Source organism: Chlorocebus sabaeus, chromosome 29, assembly GCF_047675955.1.
Source record: "Chlorocebus sabaeus isolate Y175 chromosome 29, mChlSab1.0.hap1, whole genome shotgun sequence".
Taxonomy (NCBI): Eukaryota; Metazoa; Chordata; class Mammalia; order Primates; family Cercopithecidae; genus Chlorocebus; species Chlorocebus sabaeus.
The window spans coordinates 3,027,381-3,048,251 of NC_132932.1; the positions used below are offsets into that span (position 1 = coordinate 3,027,381).

Genomic DNA, 20,871 nt, shown 5'->3' on the forward strand with positions numbered 1-20,871 from the left:
TAATGAAAAATTACCAGAGGATAAAATCTTGTGCTTCAGAGCCAGAATGAGAACAGATGGCAAATACGTTAAAGAAGGCTTAACCTACAAGAAGCCAGATTTAGGTCACTGCTGAGATGAAAATTAGAACAGGAACAAAGAAGACAAACAAAAAGTAGGAGAAAAACATTAAGTAGAAAGGGTAAAGAGAAACTGAAGAAACAAGAAAGAAATTGGAAGTTTATTTGTTTCTTTTTTCAGAAATGAGGTCTCACTATGTTGTCCAGGCTGGAGTGCAGTGGAGCTCACAGGCACAATCATAGCATACTGCCAGGAACTCGGGGGGTCAAGGGATTCTCCTGCCTTAGCCTCCTGAGTGGCTGCGACTACAGGCACCCACTACCATGCCCCACTATTTTTCACTAAAAAAAAATTTTTTTGGCCAGGTGCAGTGGCTCAAGCCTGTAATCCCAGCACTTTGGGAGGCGGAGGTGGGCAGATCACGAGGTCAGGAGTTTGAGACCAGCTTGGCCAACATGGTGAAACCCCGTCTCTACTAAAAATACAGAAATTAGCCGGGCATGGTGGCACAAGCCTGTAGTCCCAGCTACCTGGGAGGCTGAGGCAGGAGAATCGCTTGAAGCTGGGAGGCAGAAGTTACAGTGAGCTGAGATCCTGCCACTGCATTCCAGCCTGGTGACAGAGCGATACTCTGTCTCAAAAAAAAAATTTTTTTAAGAGATGTTGCCCAAGCTGGAGGATGTTTTTAAAAATAAAGTCACTTATTTTCACAATATCTTCTGAAGGGGCTTGAAGTCTCTATTATATAGGTCTCGTAGCACCTTCTTACTTATTTTTAGTAGCACTCACAATTGATTATAAACAATTAATTGAGTAATTATCCATTCAATATTTGATTCTGTTCTGAAGGGCAGGGGCCATGTCTGTTTTGTTTACTTATATGTTCTTGTGGCATAAGCTAATTGCATAGTACATGGTTAATAAATATTGTTGAGTGAATGGATAGGTTTATCCCACCTTGGCATACCTTATATTATTAATAATAGTGTAATGGTTATTTGCATACCCTCTAGAACTAGACCTCCTAGCATTAGAATTTTTTTTTTTTCTTTTGGAGACACGGTCTCGCTGCTGGTAGCTAAATCCTGGTCTCCAGGGACCCTCTTGCCTCAGCCCCCTGAGTAGCTGGGATTACAGCCTCCAGAGTGTCTAGCTATAGCGTCAGAATCTTGGCACTACCAAAAACTAGTTGTGTGACCTTAGGCAAATTACTTAACCTTTCTGTGCTTTAATTTCCACATCTTTAAAATGGGGATAATAAAATTATCAAATGAGCTACTTCATGTGAAACCCTTACAAAAGTGCTTTACACATGGTATCTGCTCAGTAAATTTTTTTACTATTAATATTTAATATAAGAGTAGTCAATAATACTTAGAAGCAAATACTACTTGATTTCAAAACCACGAATGGATGTCATAATCTAGACTTTATCTCTCCTTCTTTTTTTTTCTTTTCTTTTTTTTTCCATTCTGTAGCCAGACTGGAGTGTAGTGGCGCAATCTCGGCTCACTGCATCCCCTGCCTCCTGGGTTCAAGCAATTCTCATGCCTCAGCCTCCCGAGTAGCTGGGATTACAGGCATGCGCCACCATACCCAGTTAATTTTTGTATTTTTAGTAGAGACGGGGTTTCACCAGGTTGGCCAGGACGGTCTCCATCTCCTGACCTCGTGAACTTCCTGCCTCGGCCTCCCAACGTACTGGGATTAGAGACGTGAACCACGCCCAGCCTTTTTTTTGCTTGTTTTTTCGAAACAGAGTCTCACTCTGTCACCCAGGCTGGAATGCAGTGTTGCCATCTGGGCTCACTGCAACCTCCGCCTCCCAGCATCAAGCGATTCTCCTACTCAGCCACCAGAATAGCTGCAATGACAAGTGTGCGCCACCATGTGCGTCCAGCTAATTTTTGTATGGCGGGTGGGGGGGGGGTTCACCATGTTAGTCAGGCTGGTCTTGAATGCCTGACCTCAAGTTTTCCACCTGCCTTGGCCTCCCAAAAGTGCTGGGATTATGGGCGTCAGCCACTGTGCCCAGCTATCTCCCAGTTTTAAAGCTTTGTGGACAAAGTTTTTTTTTGTTTTTTTTTCAAGATAGAGTCTTGCTCTGTCCCTTAGGCTAGAGTGCAGTGGCATGATTTCGGCTCACTGCAACCTCCACCTCCCGGGTTCAAGTGAATCTCCTGCCTCAGCCTTCCAAACAGCTGGGATTACAAGCATTCGCCACCACGTCTGGTTAAGTTTTGTATTTTAAGAAGAGATGGGGTTTTACCATGTTGGCCAGGCTGCTTGCAAACTCCCGACCTCAGGTGATCCGCCCACCTTGGCCTCCCAAAGTGCTGGGATTACAGGTGTGACCCACTGCATTTGGACAGTGATCAAATTTTTTTTTTTTTTGCCTGTTTGTTTATATTATTTATTTATTTTTTGGAGATGGAGTCTCAATCTGTTGCCCAGGCTGGAGTGTAATGGTGCAATCTCGGCTCACTGCAACTTCCACCCCACTGGGTTCAAGTGATTCTCCTGCCTCAGCCTCCCGAGTAGCTGGGGTTACAGGCGCCTGCCACCATGCCCAGCTAATTTTTTGTATTTTTAGTAGAGACGGGGTTTCACCATGTTGGCCAGGCTGGTCTCGAACTCCTGACCTCAGGTGATCCACCGGCCTTGCCTCCCAGAGTACTGGGACTATAGGCGTAAGCCACCGCTCCAGAGATTGCGATGAGCTGTGATTGTGCCACTTCACTCCAGCCTGGGGGAAAGAGTGAAACTCCATCCCCACCCCGACCTCCAAAAAATAAATTAATAAAATAAATAAATAAATAAATAAATAAATAAAATAATTGATATATGATACTGAAAAACTGGAAACAACTTCAACATCTCGAACAGGGGATTAGTTTTTAAAAATGATATTGGGGCCGGGCTTGGTGGCTCAAGCCTGTAATCCCAGCACTTTGGAAGGCCGAGGTGGGTGGATCATCTAAGGTCAGGAGTTCAAGACCAGCCTAGCCAACATCGTGAAACCCCATCTCTACTAAAAATGTAAAAATTAGCCAGGTGTGGTGGTGGGCGACTGTAATCCCAGCTACTCGGGAGGCTGAGGCAGGAGAATCGCTTGAACGTGGGAGGTGGAGCTTGCAGTGAGCTAAGATTGTGCCACTGCACTCCAGCCTGGGTGACAGAGCAAGACTTGGTCTCAAAAAAAGAAAAAAAAAAAAAAAAAAGGCTAGGTGCGGTGGCTTACGCCTGTAATCCTAGCACTTTGGGAGGCCGAGGCAGGCGGATCACAAGGTCAGGAGATCGAGACCATCCCGGCGAACACAGTGAAACCCCGTCTCTACTAAAAAAAAAATATATAAAAAATTAGCCGGGCGTGGTGGCAGGCGCCTGTAGTCCCAGCTACTCAGGAGGCTGAGGCAGGAGAATGGCGTGGACCCAGGAGGCGGAGGCAGCAGTGAGCCGAGATGAAGTCACTGCACTCCAGCCTGGACGACAAAGCGAGACTCTGTCTCAAAAAAAAAAAAAAAAAAAAAATACTGGCTGGGTGCAGTGGTTCAGGCCTGTAATCCCAGCACTTTGGGAGCTATGGCGGATTGCTTGACCCAAGGAGTTCAAGACAAGCCTGGCCAACATGGCAAAACCACATCTCTACTAAAAATACAAAAATTAGCCAGGCGTGGTGGCAGGTGCCTATAGTCCCAGTTACTCAGGAGGCTGAGGCATGAGAATCATTTGAACCTGGGAGGCAAAGGCTGCAGTGAGCCGAGATCGTCCCATTGCACTCCATCCTGGGCAATGAGAGTGAAATTCCATTTCAAAAAAAAGAAAAAAGAGTACAAAGCAGTGTTAGCTAAAATGAGAGAGCTCTATAAAATTTTATTTTATTTTATTTTTATTTTTTGAGACAGAGGTTTGTTTAAACTTAAGTCAAGAGGCCAGACATGGGTGAGCCTGTAATCACAGCACTTTGGGAGGCCCAAGCCGGTGGACTGCTTGAGCACAGGAGTTTGAGACCAGCCTGGGCAACATGGTGAAACCCCATCTCTACAAAAATTAGAAAACTAGCTTTGCGCAGTGGCAGTATCTTAGCCAATGAGGTCTATCTGAGGCGTGATTATTGCTAATTGAAAATTTTTCCCAATACCCTACGGTGATGACCTGCAACATAGTTGGCATTGGCAATTTTCGACAGTCTTTACAGAGATTGAAAAAAAAAAAGAAAGAAAACTTAGTCTGGTGGCACAAGCCTGTAGTCCCAGCTACTCAGGAGGCTGAGGTGGGAGGATCTCTTGAGACCAGAAGATCAAGGTTGCAGTGAGCCCTGATGGTGCTACTGCACTCCAGCCTGGGCAACAGAGTGACATCCTGTCTCAAATAATAGTAGTAGTAATAATAATAATAATAATAATAAAAATTACGTGTCAACCAGACCCGACAGACTCCAGGCCTCTCTGAGTAAGTACTACATAAAATATACAACAAAGAAAAAACAGGGCTGGCATGGTGCCTCTCACTTGTAATCCCAGCATTTTGGGAGGCCAAGGAGGGAGGACTGCTTGAGCCTAGGAGTTCAAAACTAGCCTGGGCAACATGGCAAGACGCTGTCTCTACAAAATATAAAAAAAACTAGCCAGCGTGGTGGTGCACACCTGTGGTCTCAGCTACTACAGAGGCAGAGGTGGGAGGATTGCTTGAGACTGGGAGGTTGAAGCTGTAATGATCTGGGATCATGCCAATGCACTCCAGGCTGGGAAACAGAACAAGACCTCATCTCAAAAGAGAGAGAAAAAAGGACAGTCTATCTGCTTGTCCTGGAAAAATAGCAATTTCCCCTGATAAATACAAGTTAATGGTTAATTAATATTTTATTAATTTATTAATAGGTAGTAACAAGGAAAATATATTGAAGGGTAAGAATTAAACTCTGCCATCAAAAATTCTTACCATCCAGGAAGGGAGAGGAGTGTAAAACTACCCATGGTGCTACGAGGTAATTTTAAATAAATTGCAATGTGGCAATTGAGTCGAGGCTTTAAGCACTCATAGGATATTCTCCCTCTGATTACTTGCTCAAAGTAGATGATTTAGAAAATATAGAAAAGTACAATAAGGTTTTAAGGCTGGGTGTGGTGGGTCACGCCTGTAATCCCACCAAGAAGGCTGAGGCGGGCGGATTAGGAGGTCAAGAGATGGAGACCTTCCTCCTGGCCAACATGGTGAAACCCCGTCTCTACTAAAAATACAAAAATAGCTGGGCATGGTGGCACGCACCTGTAGTCCAAGCTACTAGGGAGACTGAGGCAGGAGAATAGCTTGAACCCAGGAGGCAGAGGTTGCAGTGAGCCAAGATTGCACCACTGCCTGGTGACAGAGCGAGACCCCGTCTCGAAAAAAAAAAGTTAAAAAAAAAAATCACATGTAATTTTCCTACCAGGAGAGAACCACTACTAACACTTTAGTGTATACTTTCTCCTGTATTTTTTGTCTTTGCTTTTTAAAATAGTTTAAAACGGTATGGCGCGATGGCTCACGCCTGTAATCCCAGCACTTTGGGAGGCCAAGGTGAGCGGATCACCTGAATAGCCTGGCCAACATGGCAAAACCCCATCTATACTAAAATACAAAAATTGGCTGGACATAGTGGCGCGCGCCTGTAATCCCAGCTACTAGAGAGACCGAGGCAGGAAAATCGCTTGAACCTAGGAGGCGGAGGTTGCAGTGAGCCAACCTCGCTGGCGGTCGTCACTCAGGATTTCCTTAGGCTGCCGGAAATCCGAGGACTGGGCGAACCTTTTACTAGGCACTCTAAGGAGCAGCGATAGGACACCGCGGCCGCCAATCAACCTCAACTGGAGGCAGTTGCACTCCAGCCTGGGCGACAGTGACTCTGCCTCAAAAAAAAAAAAAAAAAAGAAAAAATAAAAAAAGAAAAAAAGAAATGGCTCCCTTAGTAGAGCTGATGCTAATCCACTGTGTGCGCAGTTCCTATAATGTAACCAGAAGGACTGGCAGGTGACTGGGGTATGTAGGAGACAAGCCATTTTAAGAGGAGGGAAATTAAGGGAGCAGATTCGGAGGGATGGGCCAATTTTACTGGCACTTAAGATATTAGTGAGATGACTTGGGCCAGAGGCCGGTTTGCACTTCATTTACTTTTCATATTGTAGAGGAATAAGGAAGTCAGTTGGTTTGGATGGAATATGTGTTGTCTGAAGAAGGGTTTAATAGGCTGAAAGGCAGAGATGTCTACGAGGTAGCTGACATTCGAATCTGGACCTGAGAAAGGCTCTCGGGTTGGAAAAACGGCAGGGCTGGTTAGTTTTCTACACACTTTAACACGGCCTAGTCACCGCTGCTCCCTCCTCATTTTAAGTAAAGTTCTTTCTTTATTCACATTGCACGCCGGAGGCTTCATTTCGCGCTTTTTTTCTCCTAGGCCCGGGGCTAGGGCAAGTCCTTTGCGCCCGTCACCTAACAACGCCCCTCAACCCCTTCCCCGCCCCCGCGCCGCCGGAAATCCGAGGTCTGGGCGAACCTTTTACTAGGCACTCTAAGGAGCAGCGATAGGACACCGCGGCCGCCAATCAGGCCTTCCAGATACCCGGATGTGAGACGGTGCGCGATACAAAGGCGAGTTTCCACCCAGAGGGTCGTCCGGTGCAATAGCCAATAAACATTCCCCAGGCGATAAATGACAGGAAAATTAACCAGTTACAAACTAGTTTCTCTCACGCATGTGGAAATTCTTCTGCTTAGTCTAACCCACTGCCAATTGTGACTGGATATCATTGTGAGAAGCGGTTGAACTGTCTAATTAGGAGCCGGAGCGAAAAAACACACAGCCAATAGGAAGATTCTCAGGGATGGGGCGGGGACTAGGCCTTCGCCTCGGCGGCAGAGGAGACTCGGGGGCCATTTTGTGAAGAGACGAAGACTGAGCGGTTGTGGCCGCGCTGCCGACCTCGACCAGCAGTCGGTTTCTCCACGCAGAATCCGGGAGTAGGAGACTCAGAATCGAATCTCTTCTCCCTCCCCCCTCCTGGTAAGTGGAGAGGGCGGACGCAGGGAAGGCGCTGGGTTTTTTGGGAAGCGAGAGGGGGTGTGGGAGAGAATATGAGGGAACCCTTCCCCCTAACTAACCGGGCCCTCATTTATTCTGTTTGTTTTGGGGGATTAGGTCTGAAGCGGGAGGCGGTTTTACAGGCCTCAGCCTTTGCGTAGGTTTAACCTGGTGTCCTCTGGCCCACGATCGCCAGGGAAAATGCCCTTTTTTCGCTCTTCCTGTGTTAACGGCTGCTTTCCTTTCATTTTCTACGACCGCGAGGACTCCGGGATCCTGAAAATGAAGATCGCGATGTTCATTAATATAGTCGAAGTTAACATAGCGCCGATGCCTTCTATTACCTCGGTTCTTCTTACATGTAAAAATTGGGGGAGGGGGAGGGGGAAGGTTACCAAGTAGATGTATCGCGAGCCTTTAAATCCTGGATCGTGCCGCGTGGCCTACGAGAAAGGTTTAACAAAAGATTTAGCATTTTACTGATAACTTTTTATTTTATTCCTCTCTATGAGCAAATAATGGAGCTCGAAGTAGTTATTTTCACTTACGCGTGTAAAAGGAAATATTGTGTATAACTATATTAATAATTACAGCTGACTTTTCATCTGCAGGTTACAAAACACTTGAAATATATAAGTTAGTGGAACTTTGCTTGAGGTAGGTATTAACTCTCTTTCTCAGACAGAAACTGAGGCAGAAAAGTGTTGATTGCTAGGGTCATATTAAGTCAGTAGCAGAACTGCTAAGGAATTTGACCACGAGGTCAGTCGAGCGGTTTTTACCTGGTTAATGGAATACCGGGTTCTAAAAGTACAATATTTGAATCTTTGCAAGAACCTGATGACGGAAACCATGAGGTAACTGGAAATTCCCAAATTGCGCTTAAGAAAAATAGTACGAGACTTGAGAATTTGTTGTTAACGTAACTTCCTAAGTGTAAGATGACAAAATTTGACTTTCGGGTTATTCTGGCGTTAATTTTCCCGTCCACCTAGTGTCACGTACACTTATCTGGGAAATCGGTTTTTTAAATCCTCACGTGAGATTTGGTTATTTTTTACAATCTGTTAATTTCACAAAAACTAAAGCTGTTAAGCACAGTTTAAACCAATTCTGCCGGGTAAGAAATTCATCTGTAAGGCAACCTATTTGATAGGAAGTAAAATAAGGGTCAAAAACATCGCGACCCCTTTAAATATATTATTACAGGAACTTAAAACTAAAGTTTATCATCGTGCTAAACTGTTAGAAATGAGGTAAAGGCAAAAATAGATTAATTGGGAAATCATGTAGTAAAATGTTGGCAAAGAGAAATGTCAGAAATTAGTGTTTAAGAACAGTTGATAATAGCTGAAATTGATTGACAGGCACTTTTCTTTGCCTTTGAGGTGTTAGAAATAGGGGTTCCTTCCGATCAGTATGTATATCAGATCAGTATGTATATCAGCGTACCAAAAATTCTTTGAGTTAATATCAAGAACTGTTTGCCACGGCATTTATATCACAATTCCAGGTGTGTTCTCAACTGGATAGGCATTTAGTAACATTTTCATATTGGCTAGGGGGAGAAGTTGAAGGATGCCCGCCAGGTTGCAGGTTTTCTGACCTTCTTTCCCCCCCATTCGTGTGCCACTCTTGGGAATACTTGGTAGTTGATGTTCCTTCTGTGGAGAATTTAAACAGCTTACGTTTGTAATTAAATCTCTTAGAGGATTTGACATGGCATTCGACCTTGTTTTGGATGGAATGGCAGTGCGACACAAAGAATAAACTCAAATAGCTAGTTGCTCTAATTTTAAAGACTAAGGGGCAAATTATTAAAACGTAATATAAGTGTTGAATGTGAGGTGTTGAGTAGGGAGTAAGTTTGCCTAGGAGAAATAGATTTTAATCCTCCTTGCTTAAATAAGAGGACTTAGACTTTTTTTTTTTAACTTATTGGAATTTTTAGTTTCTAATTCAAATTTTTCGTTGCCAGAAGACTAAAAACTGTACAGACAGATGCAGTCTTTTTAAAGCAGTTTTTTTTTTTTTTTTTTTGGAGACGGAGTCTCACTGTTGCCCCAGGCTGGAGTGCAGTGGCACAATCTCGGTTCATGGCAGCCTCTACCTCCCGGGTTCGAGCGATTCTCCTGCCTCAGCTTCCCAAGTAGCTGGGATTACAGGCGTGCGCCACCACGCCGGGCTAATTTTTATATTTTTAGTAGAGACGGGGTTTCACCATGTTGGTCAGGCTGGTCTCACTTCTGAGATCAGGCAATCCTCGTGCCTCCGCCTCCCAAAATGCTGGTATTGCAGGTGTGAGCCACGGCGCCCGGCCCCAGTTTTCTAAATTAGTAGCAGTTACTACTATTCTTAACCACATTATTTCCGTCTTCAAATAATTAGTAGTTGTCTCTGGGGAGCATTATTTGCTCTTAATATGCATATTCTTGTATTCTCATTGGAAATGGGAAGATTTTGGTTTTGTGTATACTAGATTTACTAGAGGATTGGTGAGAACTAGAAAGTTGAGGTGTGGCATAACTACAGGTTTTCTCGATATTGAAAAATTTGGATTTATTAACATAAGAAATTTTGGTTTCTTAACCAAAGAAAATTTATTTTTCTTTAGTTAATAAGAAAATCTTGTAAGAAAATTTGGTTTCTTAACCAAAGAAGAGAGGTTTCTTTGGTACATTTACTGTGATAGGTTATGTGTTTTTGGATTTATATTGTATCAGGAAAACATTATTTGGTGCTCTAACTTGAATCTGTCACAGTACACTGGAAGGACAGGCACTTTGTTTAAAGAATTGATTCTAGAGGCCAGGCGCGGCTGCTCACGCCTGTAATCCCAGCACTTTGAGAGGCTGAGGCGGGTGGATCACGAGGTCACGAGTTCCAGATCAACCTGCCAATATGGTGAAACCCCCATCTCTACTAAAAATACAAACAAACTGGGTGTGGTGGCGCTCGCCTGTAGTCCCGGCTACTCGCCTGTAGTCCCGGCTACTCGCCTGTAGTCCCGGCTACTCGGGAGGCTGAGGCAGGAGAATAGCTTGAACCTGGGAGGCAGAGGTTGCAGTGAGCCATCGCACCACTGCACTCCAGCCTGGGCGACAGAGCGAGACCCCGTCTCAAATAATAATAAGTAATAATAATTGATTATAAACTGGGGAAGAGAGAGATTCCCAATTTAAAATCTTCACAGTGGTTCTCAAACGTTAGCCAACACCAGAATCAATAGGGCTAGTTAAAACAGATTGCTATTATCTATACCACCAGGTTTTCTAATTAAGTCTAGGGTGGGGCCTGAGAGTTTGAACTTCCAGTAAGTTCCAGGTGATGATGCTCATGTATCACTCATTCTGAGAGGGACCCCTTTAGAAGAAGGGATCCAAACTTCAGGCAGGTTTTGACAAATAATAACCTAGAGACACTTTTTTTAAAAACTACCTTTGAGCTTTATGTAAGGATACTTTTTTTTTTTTTTTGAGAGTCTCACACTGTCACCCAGATTAGAATGCAGTAGCGTCATCCCAGCTCACTGCAACCTCTGCCTCCCAGGCTTAAGGGTGCCCTCAGCCTCAGTAGCCCTGCTAATTTTTTGTATTTTTGGTAGAGACAGAGCCATGTTTCCAGGCTGATCTTCAACTCCTGAACTCAGGTGATCCACCTGCCCCAAGCCTCCCAAAGTGCTGGGATTATAGGAGTGAGCCACCCTGCCTGGCCTCAAGGAATATTCTTGATTGAAAATGGTGCTAAAGTTGTTCTTTTTTTTTTTTTTTTTTTTTTGAGACGTAGTCTCACTCTGTCGCCCAGGCTTGAGTGCAGTGGCGCAATCTTGGCTCACTGCAAGCTCCGCCTCCCGGGTTCACGCCATTCTCCTGCCTCAGCCTCCTGAGTAGCTGGGACTACAGGCGCCGCCACCACGCCCGGCAAATTTTTTTGTATTTTTAGTAGAGACGGGGTTTCACCGTGTTAGCCAGGATGGTCTCGGTCTCCTGACCTCGTGATCCACCCGCCTCAGCCTCCCAAAGTGCTGGGATTATAGGCGTGAGCCACCGCGCCCGGCCTAAAGTTGGTCTTTTTATGAGTGGTAGCTTAACATAAAATCTTGGGAGATACGTGAACTTCTTGATGTTGAAAGATAGAATTAGTTTCTTTTCACATTTTTCTTTCCTTTTAAGCTTATGTCTTGTGGCACCTGTACAAAGGATTTGGTTGTGGTTGAACTATAAAGTTACATATCTTGAAAATTGATTACCAGGTTTGGGCTGTGGCTCCAAATAAGAAAATGAAATGTTTCACCATAACTGTATTTCATAAACAGGAAAAGAACATTCAGATGTATATTTCCTACAATTCTTCACAGACTTTTTCCGCAGTTTGTACATTTGTACCGTTTCACACATCAAATGTAAAAATTAACTGTTCTTCCTGCACTGTTCTACTTTTTAAAAATTTATGGTTTTAGTTACAGTACCTGTTGCTGCTGTAGTCATTCATGCATAGTTGGCTCAAGGAACACTTTTTTCTTGAGACGGAGTTCCCCAAGCTGGAGTGCAGTGGCCAGATCTCAGCTCACTGCAAGCTCCGCCTCCTGGGTTTACACCATTCTCCTGCCTCAGCCTCCCGAGTAGCTGGGACTATAGGCGCCCACCACCTCGCCCAGCTAGTTTTTTGTATTTTTTAGTAGAGACAGGGTTTCACTGTGTTAGCCAGGATGGTCTTGATCTCCTGACCTCGTGATCTGCCCATCTCGGCCTCTCAAAGTGCTGGGATTACAGGCTTGAGCCACTGCGCCCGGCCGGCTCAAGGAACACTTGTAAATGCTCAATTAAAAAAAATTTTTGAGACAGGGTCTCTCTCTGTTGGCCTGGCTGAAATGCAATAACGTCATCAGAGCTCACTGCCGCCTCAAAACTCCTGGGCTCAAGTGATCCTCGCTCCTCAAGACACCTAAGTAGCAGGGATTACAGGCTACCACACCCTGTTAATGTTTTTTGTTTTTAATAAAGTCTTGCCATGTTTCCTAGGCTGGTCTCAAGCCATGCTCTACCCCAATCTCCCAAAGTGTTGAGATTACAGGTGTGAGCCACCACACCTGGCCTTAAAATATTTTAATTTCCTGAAATTTACAAAGGAGAATAAGACCTTATGGCTAAATTGAAAAGTGAGTGCAGCTAGTTCATTGTTTGCACAAGGAGCTACAGTCCAATTGTAGTTCTTATTTTAGCTGATGAAACAACCAGTTTGTCATGGAAATTATTTTAGTGTGGTATTGTGTACCAGATTTTTAGAATCCATAACTTGAAATTAGCTATACGTGCTACATAGTAAACAGTGGACTACAGAAACAAAAGAAGTATTAACATAAGGACCTTAATTTTTTCACCTATTTTATGACCTTAAATATTCAGTAGCCATAGTAGTCTTTTTTTATTCCATTTGTATTTTCGTTTTGTCAGTGAGTGAAATAATGTGCTCCTTATTTAAAACATCTTTCCCCCTAACAGTAGAACCTATTAGGTCTTGTGGTTTGATCACTCACTGGTTTTGAAAATAGATCTAGAGTCATCACTAGTATAGATCTTCATGGTAGGCCATTCACCTTCAGTCTGTTACTCATAGTGGAAACTCCATGGGCTTTAAGTTTAAAACCCATGAATCTGCTTAATTTTTACAGTCTCAATATTTGACATTTGCTCACTATTTCACCTCTATTTGTTGGCCCAGTTTTTCTGTATTTTCTTTGGCCAAACTGCTCATTATCAAGATGAATATTTGGATATATTCTTTTTGAGACCCTCAAGGGCATATTGACATGGATTTAGTTAATTTTAGTCACCTATTGATGTTGAAGAATTGTGAAGACAGTCACTGGTAGAGGTGATTCTATGGAGGCTGTCCCATCCCAGTGGAATGTTAATGCTTTACCAAAATGTGTTAGCTGCAATAGACAGATGTTTCTGTCTTGGGGGTTTAGGGCACAACATTTCTGAGGAACTCTGACTCAATCTGTCCCTTCTCCTTTCACAGGGCAGCAAGGCGAACCCCATCCCTACTCACTGGAGCTCAGCTTTGATTTTTAACCTCCCTTCCCCACCCTTCCAGAACACACACATTCCATTCCAAAACTGATTTTATAAAGACATTTTAAACATAATGATGCAACTTGGTGTGCACTACGGCAAATGTACAGGTGTTTTTTTTTTAATTGTTTCCAAAACCGGGACCTGGATTTAAGATGTAATTTTTAAAATTTCTATTTCTATTTTTTCTGCAGCAGTTGGGTTAGAGGAGGAGGAGCCTTTTAGCCTCTCATAAACTGACCTCTCTACTTCCTCGTGTATTTTTAAGATTGATTGATGATGTCGAAAGGGCTTTGCTTGTCTGCTACTGAAAACTTTATCCTTGCGGTTTTTGTGGAAACTGCTTTTGGAAAGAGAAAAGAAATGAACTTTACTGACTTGACATTTTTGCACCTCCCGTTTTTCTAATCTGGGCTATTTTTATTTTTGTTTTTTTACAGTGAGATTTTTTTGATCTTCAGCTACAGTAAGTTATTCCAATTTTTTTTTAACATTTTTCCTGACTTTCCGCTGATTTCCTTTTTATTGTTGTTACTAGTTACTATTACTTATTATTATTATTATATTAATACTTATGATGGTGATGATGATGATGATAATGACACTGATGATTTTTAACCGGATTAAAATCGAGTTTTTCTGAATGTTTCTAAGAATTTCTCCGGCCTCCTGATTGACTTTGGAGTTTTGCATCTTGGGAGAGAAAGCGAAGGCATTAGTATTTTTAAGTGGATTGATCACATAAACCTTTTCTCTCCCAACCCCACCCTTGCCCTTATCCCCTTCCCCACACTGAACAGAATTTTACTGGCTGTTAAGTCTATGACCTTATTTTTCCTGATCTTTAACTTAACTGTTTTAGAGCATCTCTGGACGTCTGTATTTTTAATTTTTTTTATTTTTGTTTTTTTATTTTTAATCTTTCATTTGTTAAATTTTTAAACTGTGCTGCAATAAAATGTGTGTGGTACTACTTAACACTTATGATCGTGATGGCATTTTCCCTGAAAGCCATCTTCCTCCTGTTTCCCTTGAAATCCCATCCTGCTTTTCCTGTACACTACCCCTCACAAACCACAAGCTGCAGCAACATGGATGCCCAGCCTGGAGCAGCAGCAGCCAGGATGACCTGGAGCCAGGGGGGCCTTCGGAACAGATGCACACCCTTCCTGGGTGATGGTAAGAGGTGTGAGGTCCACTTGGATTCATTACAAAGACTAGGAAATAAACCCGTTTAACAGTTCAGCTGATGTGTATAGGTCATAGCCTCTGGAAGTGTTTGGATTAAGCGTTTTGTATGTGCATCTTGAAGTGTTTCCCAAGGGGGACCACCTCAGTTATTTGTAAACTAATGGAATAATAGGAGTTTCTAATTAACTTGGGCTGAATAGAACATTTTGGGGACTTGGAAAGAGCAGCTGAAGTTTAAAATGAAAGTGGCTTGTTTTAATGATTAGTAACAAGGCAACGTATTGGGGAATCCTTTTTTTTTTTTTAGATTATTACAAATTAGTAAACATTTTCTGTCATTTAACGTATTTCTTGGGTTCATGACATTTTTGGATTGTATTCTATTTAGACTTTATATCTCATTAAAATTTCACGAGTCAAACCACAAGAGATACAACATAATATTAAAATGCTGTCTCACTGGAAGGTTTTTAAAAATTTGAAAAAAGGTAGGCTTTTTGACCTCACAAAGCAGGGAACTCTGTTTAACCTATACATCCAAATCAGGAACCGTCTCAGGCTGACCCCTTTTACAATGGTGACTCAAGGCCCAGCTAGATTTTGGGAATTCTAATGTGAATTCATAGAATTCCTAATGGTAAGAAGGAATGAATTCTGTGTTATTCACAGGAATGGTGTAGCGATTAATAAAGATGTGGATAGCCAAAGAGTAAGATAACCATTTTAGAGTTGCTCTGATAGATTTCAAGCTAGGGGATAATTAGATTTTATTTTAAAATATTTCTATTTTTTATGGAGACAGTCTCCCTATGTTGTCTAGGCTGGTCTTGAACTCCTGGGCTCAAGCAATCCTCCTGCCTTGACACCCCAAAGTGTTGACGTTACAGGCGTGAGCCACTGCACCTAACCTGGAATAATTTTTTAAAGGCATATTCGGTACTGTTGTATTAGGGTAAATCACAAACTTGCCCCCTTATATCATACTTGGATGAAAAGTAAAATCTAGTTTAAGTGAAAACCAAAGGTACACTCAAAACAGAATGGGAGAAAGTTAAGGAAAAGATTCCTGGAGGTTATCTAGAAAAATAATGGGAATCTTTTTATTTTTTAAATAGGTGCAAGTTTTATTGATGCCCTCTATTGTATGAGAGCTATTTTTTCTACTTCTTTGCTGCTGTCAGTATATGGAAGCTGTTCACTATAGGTTTAGTTAGATTTACTCCTTGTTAATTCTACAAATTTATTGTTTTTATGGGACATGTTCTGTTTTGGGATATAAAAAATAGTTTATTATGTTTACGGGCTTTGCGGCTTAGGGAGACTCATGAATGAAATAATGTCCATATATGATGAGAGGTAAATACCGATCCTATAGAAGCATGCCGAAATAAGCTAGGGGCATTGGTAAGCCTGCAGTCAAAACTAATTGGAAGGCTGAGGCAGGAGGGTCCTTTGGCCCAGGAGTTGAGAGGCTTTAGTGTGTGATATGATTATCCACTGCACTCCAGGCTGGGCAACATAATGAGACCCCATCTCTGTCTTTTGTTTTTTTGTTTTTTTTGAGACAGTCTCGCTCTATTGCCCAGGCTGGAGTGCAGTGGTGCAATCTTGGCTCACTGCAACCTCCGCCTCCCAGGTTCAAGCGATACTCCTGCCTCAGCCTCCCGAGTAGCTGGGACTACAGGCACAGACCACCATGCGTGGCTAATTTCTGTATTTTTGGTAGAGACGAGGTTTCACTGTGTCGGCCAGGCTGGTCTCAAACTCCTGACCTCTTGATCTGCCTGCCTCGGCCCCCCAAAGTGCTGGTATTACAGGCGTGAGCCACCGCACCGGGCCTTAAATTTTTGTATTTTTTGTAGAGACCCGGTGAGACCCCATCTCTTTTTAAAAAAAGAAAGCATGAGGCCGGGCGTGGTGGCTCAAGCCTGTAATCCCAGCACTTTGGGAGGCCGAGACAGGCGGATCACGGGGTCAGGAGATCGAGACCATCCTGGCTAACCCGGTGAAACCCCGTCTCTACTAAATACAAAAAACTAGCCAGGCGAGGTGGCGGACGCCTGTAGTCCCAGCTACTCAGGAGGCTGAGGCAGGAGAATGGCGTGAACCCGGGAGGCGGAGCTTGCAGTGAGCTGAGATCCCGCCACTGCACTCCAGTTTGGGCGACAGAGCAAGACTCTGTCTCCAAAAAAAAAAAAAAAGCATACAGAAATGGTTACCTAACCCTAAGAGGTGAGGGGATCTTTTTTTTATTTCATTATTTTTATCCCTTCTACCTTAATCACATAAAGGGATTTTTTTTTTTTTTTAAATAAGACAGAGTCTCACTCTGTCACCCAGGCTGGAGTGCAGTGGTGTGATCTCACACCACTGCAGGCACTTGTCACCATGCCCAGCTAATTTTTGTATTTTTAGTAGAGACGGGCTTTCATCATCTTGGCTAGGCTGGTCTTGAACTCCTGACCTCGTGATCCACTCACCTTGGCCTCCCAAAGTGTTGGAATTAGGCGTGAGCCACCATGCCTGGCCAACGGGATCCTTTTAAGAGAGGTAGTGTACTGAAAAGAATCTTAAGGCCAGACAATAAAAGTTTGAATGACATACATGCCAAGGAGTTTATATCTTACCCAGAAACTAATGGTGAGCCATTTTAGAAAGATTCTAAACTGGAAAGTGATTTTCCTTTTATTTTTATTTTTTGAGACAGGGTCTTGCTCTGTCACCCAGGCTGGATTGCAGTGACATTAAACATTAACAAGGCTCACTGCAGCCTTGACCAACTCCTGGGTTCAAGCCATCCTCTGGCTTCAGCGTCCTGTGTAGCTGGCACTACAGACGTGCACCATAGCACCTGACTATTTTTTATTGTTATTTTTTTAGTGGAGACAGATCTCATTTTGTTTCCCAGGCTGGTCTCAAAAACTACTGGAAGATTTTAATTTTTAGGACTGTCTTTGTAATAACAGTATGGAAATAGTGTAGAGGAAATGAGGTTGGGAGTAAGAGATTAATAAGGGAGATACTAAAATCCAAGGAAGAAGAACGACCTGGTTTGGACAAAGGTAATGCTAATGAGATTAGAGATTAGTAGGTAAAATTAGGAGCATCTCAGGACGGATATGATAGGGTGGACAAGGACATAGATTTGGCATGATTGCTGGTTTCTAGCTTCTGGGATAGGGATAGATAACTGGGGAAGGTAAACAAAGGGAGCAGATTATAGTTTGAGGGTGGGAAAAAGAATGTTTTAAACGTCTTGGAGGTGTTCAAGGAACATTCACCTATAAGATGTTTATTAAATATTTGAGTACTTATTTTGAAAATCATTATCAGGTTTGGGCATATAGGGAAGAATGAAACATGTCCCCTGCCGTCATGGATATTACAGATCATTGAGGAAAGAAACAAAGTAAACGGCACTTTTCATAGTCAGGATCGATGAAGGAAAAGAACAAGGTGGATGAGAAGATAGCAAGGGAACGTGGAATTTGGGGGATGCTGCCCGGGAAGGAACCTTCCCTACAGAGAAGCTTGGCTGTATGGAAGTAGCTAATGGTGAAGCTCATTCTGTAAGAAAACCGTATGTGAAAAGAAAGCACAGGTAATGAGGGGGAACAAGACTTGGCCTCCAAGTAAGAAATAATACTGGAAAATAATTACCAAGTATACATAGATGAGGGATGGAGTTGGAGAGGTAGGCAAGGATCGAACATTCATAGCGCAACCTTAAAGAGTCTTGTTTAAGATCCTATCTTGGTCACAGGTAGAATCTATTAAAGGATTTTGAAAAAGAGGTCTGATTTATCTTCTGGCTGTTGTGTAGGGAATGTTAGTGATGAGGACTAACAGGGCAAGTAGGGCAGTAAGTTAGGAGACCAATATATTAGAGTAGGCTACTGTCTTAATCTCTTGGAGAAAATAATCATCCCAGGCCTAACAATAACTTGCCCTGGTTTTTCAAATGAGTTTTTATTGGGTGTATTAATGTGCAAAATCAGTCGGAATAAGAGAACTGATCAGGCTCCTGGAAATTACTAATTAGTTCTGTGATACCTTGTTGGGTCATACAATGGCTTTTTGATTTGGCAGGGAGAAGTAGCAGGACGTTGATTTCTCTCTTACGGAAGTATTCTAAACTCTTGACTATGTCCACCACTGTTAAAGTTGTGAGTTATCATCAAAACCTTGAGTAGGAGTAGATACTGTTAATCATTCATGTTTTAGAGGTGAGAATATTGGACTACAGAGTGTAAATAACTTGCCTAAAGTTAAACTGCTTTAGTGGTTTAGCATGGATTCAACCCAGGGATTAAGGCTGCAGATTTCAACACTTAATGATAGTAGACTCTTTTCTTCACTTTGATATGTTGAGCTTTTTTTTTCTAGACAGAATCTCGCTCTTTCGCCAGGCTGGATGCAGTGGCGTGATCTTTGACTCACTGCAACCTCGCCTCCTGGGTTCAAGCGATTATTGTGCCTCAGCCTTCTGAGTAGCTGGGATTACAGGCATGCACCACCAAACCCAGCTAGTTTTTGTATTTTTAGTAGAGATGGGGTTTCACCATGTTGGCCAGGCTGGTCTAGAACTCATGACCTTGTGATCCGCCCACCTTGGTCTCCTAAAGTGCTGGGATTACAGGTGTGAGCTACTGTGTCCAACTGAGCATTCTAGAAAAACAAATTTTAGTTTGGTTAAAGTTCCAAAGAATAACCTTGCACTTTTATTTTAAAAATTTTAAAATTAAATATGTTTGTATTTTTGCCCTTGAATTCCCAACACCTTAAATGGCTTACAGATGTGTGTATATGTACAAGGTAGTAAATTGTTCAGGTAGGTGTATCTTGGTAAAATGTTACCGTGGTTGTGATAGCATTGTTAGTAGGGAAGCAAGCACATTTTAAAAGTGAGCTTTAGGCCGGATGCAGCAGTTTATGTCTGTAATCCTAGCACTTCGGGAGGCTGTAGTTGGAGGATAGCTTAAGGCCAGAAAAGTCTGGCAACATAGCAAGACCCTGTCTACAAAAAGCTGGGTAGCATGACCCTGTCTACAAAAAGCTGGGCGTGGTGGCACACAGCTGTAGTGTAGCTCCCCGGGAGACTGAGGCAGTAGAATTGCTTGGGCTCAGGAGTTTGAGGTCAGGGTGAGTTATGATTGTGCCTCTGTACGCCAGCCTGGGCGACAAGAGACCCTGTCTCTTAAAGTAAAAAAACAAAAGTGAACTTTCCTTTTTTTAAAACTATCATAAAACAGTAAGAAGTGAACTTTAGTTTAAAAAAAGTTATTTATGGTTAAAAAAAAACCACCCAGAGGGATGCGTTAACTAAGCCCAGGGGTCCTTTTTTAATCATCTCACTTGACCTGTTGGTTCCATTTAACCAGATCTCTTCCTTGAAAGTTTTTTTTTTTTTTTTTTTTAAATTTTTTTTTACTTTGCTTCCAGGTTTTTGTTAGATGGTTCTGACTGTTAAACCTCTTTCTGGTGGAGTGCCCCATGGTTCAGTCTTTCCACTTCTCTATTCTGTCCACAATCTGGGTCATTTCAGATTCATTCATGATTTAATATACCACCTATAGGCTGATATCCACACTCAAGATCAACAGCCTATACGTTCTAATATCATACCAATCAAGTTACCTACATGACAACTCTTGAATATCCAATATGTCAACTTAAAAGTGCAAAACTGCTCCTGATGTTCATCCCTCAAACCAGTGTCTTGTGTACTGTTGCCTTTTTCAGTTAATGAAACAATTTTTGTGTCTCTTGAGCCAAAGATTTTGGCTAGCCATCCTTGACTTCTATTCATCTCTCACCTTTGGCCTATTAGAAAATCATGTTGGCTGGGTGTGGTCGTTCACGCGTGTAATCCCAGCACTTTGGGAGGCTGAGGGAGGTGCATCGCTTGAGCTTAGAAGTTTGAGACCAGCCTGGGCAACGTGGTGAAACCCCATCTCTTCAAAAATATACAAAAATTAGCCGGGAGTGGTGGCACGTGCCTGTAGTCCCAGCTACTTGAGAGACAGGCATGAGAATCACTTGAGCCCAGGAGGCAGAGGTTGCAGTGAGCCGAGATCGCACCTGCACCATCGTACTCCAGCCTGCGTTACAGAGCAAGACCCTGTCACAAAAAAAAGAAAAGAAAATCATGCTGTCAGCTCTTTATAATATCTCACTACTCATATTGTTGACACTTGGTCCAATTTCAAGCCACTATTGTATCTTGTGCATTATTGTATAAAATAGGTTTGTATTTCTTTTGTGCCTCCACACTAGTTTTGTTCTTAAAGTGGTAGCTAGATTTATCCTAAAATGTAATATTTGGAAAATGTTTCTCTTTTTTGAGATGGAGTTTCGCTCTTTTTGCCTGAGCTGGAGTACAATGGCAGGATCTCTGTTCACTGCAGCCTCCGCCTCCCGGGTTCAAGCGATTCTGCTGCCTCAGCCTCCCAAGTAGCCGGGATTACAGGCACCTGCCACCACCCC

The 20,871-nt window shown here is 42.8% G+C and overlaps 1 protein-coding gene and 1 non-coding gene across 15 annotated transcripts in view; both read left to right on the forward strand.

The window, feature by feature from the left end:
* The first annotated feature begins 4,120 nt into the window (after positions 1–4,120).
* On the forward strand, positions 4,121–4,261 carry LOC119620399 (U4 spliceosomal RNA). The gene has a single exon (XR_005236927.1). It is a non-coding gene; the product is annotated as a U4 spliceosomal RNA (small nuclear RNA).
* A 2,701-nt stretch (positions 4,262–6,962) lies between these two features.
* The window catches only part of HNRNPC (heterogeneous nuclear ribonucleoprotein C), a 60,021-nt gene continuing 46,112 nt past the window's right edge, over positions 6,963–20,871 (forward strand). For 3 of the 14 annotated variants that reach the window (XM_073012940.1, XM_073012942.1, XM_073012943.1), the window contains exons 1-3: positions 6,966–7,099; positions 13,142–13,304; positions 13,635–13,660. The gene's annotated coding sequence lies outside the window, so the exon portion shown is untranslated. Of the gene's footprint in view, positions 7,100–13,141; positions 13,352–13,634; positions 14,374–20,871 lie in introns of those variants that run through there. The other 11 variants (XM_007990730.3, XM_007990733.3, XM_007990734.3 and 8 more) reach the window with 6 other exon arrangements.